Source organism: Akebia trifoliata, chromosome 16 (assembly GCF_017979445.1).
Source record: "Akebia trifoliata isolate Shusen 1 chromosome 16, ASM1797944v1, whole genome shotgun sequence".
In the NCBI taxonomy this organism is placed as follows: Eukaryota; Viridiplantae; Streptophyta; class Magnoliopsida; order Ranunculales; family Lardizabalaceae; genus Akebia; species Akebia trifoliata.
In genome coordinates, this window is record NC_141390.1 from 20,929,131 (window position 1) to 20,934,276 (window position 5,146).

A 5,146-nucleotide genomic window follows, 5' to 3' on the forward strand; every position below is an offset into this window, starting at 1 on the left:
TCAGTAAATTGCAAAAGCACACCAACAACAACATCAATGGCATCTCGCAATGCCAACGTTATCACATTTGTTACTACAAAGAAAGGTAAGAAAATTATTTCCTCCAACTTTGATTCTACTCAGGTTGTTAGTTGTGATCATCCTATGACACGAACAATGACGTAAATTGGTAGTTCCCAACTGGTTGAGTCTCTCTAGCATTACTCCAAGACGTGTGTCACAAAAACAACACACAACAAAGACATTTATGAGCAGACGTTGTGAAAGACAACTCATCAAATTCTGGATCCGATTTAAAGTCAAGTAAGGGATCGCCTGGATCTTTATCAATGACTTCCCCATCACAGACTCACACTTCTATCAAAACAGTAATGACAACCGGATCACTAATGGTAGAAAAACAATTAGCCTGGATGGTAGACATCATCAATAGGTTGCCAGAGACAATGGAAGAGAATAACGTTTAAATTGCCACCCTAATCAATTGTTTGGAACAAAAAGATAAAACGAACAAATCAAGCGTTGGACCCGCGCATCTACCAAGTTTTACCCCTGAAACATACACAACTCCCTATAAAGATGAGCTATGAGGAAATCACTTCAACTCGCAAAATGTTACATGAGACCTTCTGTAGGATCTGTCGCCTCGCTCTTCGTCCAACAATTGCAGGCAATAATCATTGACACCATCCACGCTCAATATGAGGGCATGCCACAGTCCTCGGTTGTCTACTCCAAATCCTATACTCAATGCATTTAGCAAATACGTCTTCCAACGGAATATCAACCATCAAAATTACAATAGTTCGAGGAAAAAAGCAATCCAAAATAACATATTGCCCACTCCGTTGAAATTTGTAACAACATTGGTACGTTTGATGACTTCATGGTGAAATAATTGTCCGCTCCCTCCATGGCAATGCGTGCAATTGGTATATTGACTTGAAACCCAACTCAATAGATAACTTGGATTGACTCGAAAAAGTATTCATTAGACATTTCTACAACACTAGAAAGATGGTAGTATGGTGGAACTCACTGGCATCAAGCAAAAAAATGATAAATCAATTATCGAGCATTGGAGGAATCTCTCTCTTAACTGCATAGACCGATTCCCACAATCATCTATCATCGAGATGTGTATTCATGGGATGCATTGGGGACTGCTATACATCTTAAAAGCGAGCAACCCCCACACTTTCAAAGAGCTAGCAACACGAACCCATGACATTGAGCAAAGTATTGCTACATATGGGGATCTACATCCAAGCATATCTTAAAAATCTGAGTTAAAATAAGAAACATCATCTCAAGAACAAAAGGTTATGTTTACCTCATCCACAAAAACGTCAACAAAGAAAAGAAGTTAGAGGTCCAAAGTTGACAAGTTCTAAGACACATGGACTACTTTGTTAACCCCAAAAGAGCTCGAGGTAAATGAATACCTTTTTCACAAGTCTATATCCCCAGCATGTTCGACGACTTGCTAAAGTTGAAATTGATCGTGCTGCCTACTTCTAACAGACTGAAAGAAATAGGACATAATGATCATTCAAAGTATTGACATTACCATCGAATGATCAGTTACTATCTTGAAAAGTGTTGTACTCTAAAAGAAAACATCATGAACTTGGTACATCAAAGAAAGATTGAGCTAGATACTGCTAATAATTTGACCGCCACAAACACAACGACAATTATATTTTAGTTCAAGGATCCAATACCTTTAACAAGTTCGTTTGCAATATTGACTCCATTCCCTCAACTTCCATTTGAATCATGTGATATCGTTAATCTTCAATCCGCACTGGAGGCATCATCAAACTAGGGGAAAATCATTTCCCATATGCCTTCACAACAACACTTTTCAAATGAAAAATTATGTTCATCAACGTTGTAGCCTACACGTGTGAGTTGCGGTCTATGCATCAAGTATTATAGCTTGTTCACATTGAAGATGAAACTTGGAAGATTATCACATATTAAACGAAAGATCTTCCCAAGCCACTGGTGGAAAGGATGACTATGTTCTCACCATCATTTTGCAATAAATAAACTCATCAGTCTTATGTTTTTTGGTGTTTGCTTTTGGCCTCTAACCTGATCCAGCGTTGAAAAAAAAAAAAACAAGGGAGGAAAATAGAGAAGGAAACAAAACTAGGAACAAAAAGAAAAAAGAAAAAAAAAACAGTAAAATCAAGGTGGGGCAGCCCTGCTATATTTGAAAAAACAAAAAGAGTAAGAAAAATTTATGAGGGTGTTGCGATGGGATCGATGTCGGTTGACGGAGTAAGGAATTGATCCAGACATTGTTGCTCATGGTCTTTTATCATTCGTGTTTGTGACTACTATTTGATTGAATGGTCCTAGAGAGTCACTTCACATAAGACACAAGCTTATATGTACCATTGTTTTCACTTTATAGCTTGGAGACATCATCATGCGTAAATCTATAGCTTGGATGACTCATCATCATAGCTTTAATAAGTTAAAATGGGGAGGTTGCCTTCTTGAGATTGAGAACATTTTTTTGTTCTTTTATGACAATGGCTTCCAAACATAGCCATGTTAAAGGATGTGAAACTTGGGCTTAGGCTTATTTTCATTAAGTTGGATCATACAAGTTTATTCCAATTCCAAGCTCATCAAAAAACTGAACACACAACATGTGTTGTCCATAGTCTTTGAGATGACATCACAAAATGAAAAAAATATCATTTTGCACACAAAATGGAAGCCTCGTAAATTCTTAACAAAGAAAAATAAAATAAAATAAATGGTTTAGATTCATAGCTCAATTGGTTTGATATGTTGCAAATTTGAACATGTGAGTTTAAGTCAAGCTTACCCATAAAAATAAATTTCTTTTGGCTTTCTCGCAAGATTGCAAATTCAAGCCGCACATGGCTAGCTCCTTCAAGTTTTAGTCCTTGCCGTTTGCCAAATAAATCTTGTAAAATACCAAGTCAAAAAGATAAAAGAAACTTATCTCAATGTTCAACTTTGGTTGAAAGTGGAAGCGACGGATAAAGGTTTGACCTCACCAAAACATTGTATTCTTACCGGGATGGTAAATGATACGTCGTCCCCAACTATACTTCTGACAACGCATCCTTGATGGGGCATTTGTAGGCATCAAAATTTTATGAATGTCCTTACAAATTTCATAAATGAATAAAAGTCCCTTTAAATTATAAATGAGTTCACACATGCAAATAAAACCCATTGATTAAAGACAAGCTTCCAATAAATTGGGTTTTGGTTTTCGCAAATAAAGTCCATGGTCAATCAATTTCAAGTGACCCATATTAAATATTGGGCCTTACATCTAAATAAATGAGTTTGGCCCAGAACAATCCATAGAATCTTTGAAAATGGATTTGGACGAATTTAATCTGTTAGATAAATCAATCAAAGCTCTTTAAGTCAAGGTATAATTAAAAAGTTAAATTATCTTTAAGTCTATAAATACCAAAAGTCTTCCTCATCTGGAGGGAGGATTTGGATCACTCTCTCTCTAAAGATAGAAGTTCTCCATTTAGAGAAGAAGAAACTTTCAAATCCTTTTCTAGAAACGAAACAAAGTTCTTTAAGAATCTCATACTCCGATTAAAGAAAAGATCAAACCTAAAGCCTTCTCTGAAAGTCAAGAAACATTTTTCAACGGATAAAGCACAAAGCCTAGAAAGAAGAAAATCTACAGAAGTCTCTACAAAAAAAAATAAGCACAAACAAAGTCACCACCGTCAGAGCAACATTTTCAATCGATCACGCGAGAAACCCAAAGAGAAGAAAGCTACGCACAAGTCACCGTCTTTGTTTTTTTTTTTTTTTTTTTTTTTTTTTAATTAACTATGAATCAGAGGATAACACTGAGATTTGTACTCTCATTTTTATCAAAATCAATCAAATCATTTGCGATCTCGTTTTCCCAAATCTCGAGGTAGATCTATAAAATTTATTATCGACATATTTTTAAGGGTTGAACCATCTATTAGATGGGTCAGGCTTGGATTAGAACTTTAAGGCTACAACCCAACTCATGATAGCCCTATTAAAAATGTAGGCTATCAAAGTTGCCTCGAGATTTGCTTTCTCAATCACCTGTTTTCCCACACAAGAAGAGAACAACACAAACAAGTACATTAGCTAAACACAATTCCTCAAGATATGTGGTTAGTAACCTCATGAACCAACTATCTAAACACAACCCATTTAATAACAAGGTTAGATAGGTTAACATGATTACGATCTGAACATGATTAAATTGAACCAAAACCCTCTAACTTCATATCGTTTTGGAGTCGTGTTGGCAAGTCATATTAAGAATTGCCAACCCTAAATATAGGAGATAAACATTTGCTTATAAAATAGAGTTAAATTAAATAAAGATGTTTACTCTACCGAATTATTGATTGACTTGATCTTCAAAGTATCATCGTATTTACATTATTGATAGTCAAAAGAGAAGCTTAATACTATTAATGTGCCAAAATCTCGAGGAGTTGAGGTGGAACTAGTCTCAAATTACATATATTTTATTTTTTAAAATTTATAAATAAAATTGTAATTTATCCAAGTAATTGGAACATGAATGATTGTGTGGATAGAGATATCTACACATTGTAATGAACAATGTGAATGGACAAACAAGGCAGGTTTGGATTGAAATTTAAATTGGGCATCTTAGTTGGAACTAAAAACTTTGCTTCAGCCTAACCCATTTATTAATCAGACTGAGCCTTTAGGAAATCAAATAAGTCAAACCGAACCTGCCCTCTTGTATTTTGGCCAATTTGTGGGCATGGACGAATCCATCAACCCATTTCTAGAGATCACTGTCCTTCTAGGGATTAGTATACATTTTCGATCGAATCTCAAGCTTCTCAACCGCTGAGATCATACTTGTTAGGAAATCATTTGTTGGCATAATTCTGTTTCCAAAAACACTAGTATTTATCTTGTTAACTCGCGGTTTGAAGATTAAAACTAAATTAAGTCGAGTGCTTGCACATGAAGATTAGCCTAATCATTTGATTCCATGAATTAGTATTGAAAAGTGGCCTAGAGATCAAATTTACCATAGTTGATTAAAATTAAGTTTATTATCCAAAGTCCAAGTTGAATTTATTTTACAGAAAAATAA

General features: G+C 35.2%; 1 long non-coding RNA gene across 1 annotated transcript; it reads right to left on the reverse strand.

The window, feature by feature from the left end:
* Positions 1 to 292: 292 nt before the first annotated feature.
* Positions 293 to 3,169, reverse strand: LOC147382803 (uncharacterized). Its single transcript, XR_015173972.1, has 2 exons — positions 1,725 to 3,169; positions 293 to 1,525 (listed from the first exon to the last, which is right to left on the reverse strand). It is a non-coding gene; the product is annotated as an uncharacterized LOC147382803 (long non-coding RNA).
* Positions 3,170 to 5,146: the final 1,977 nt, after the last annotated feature.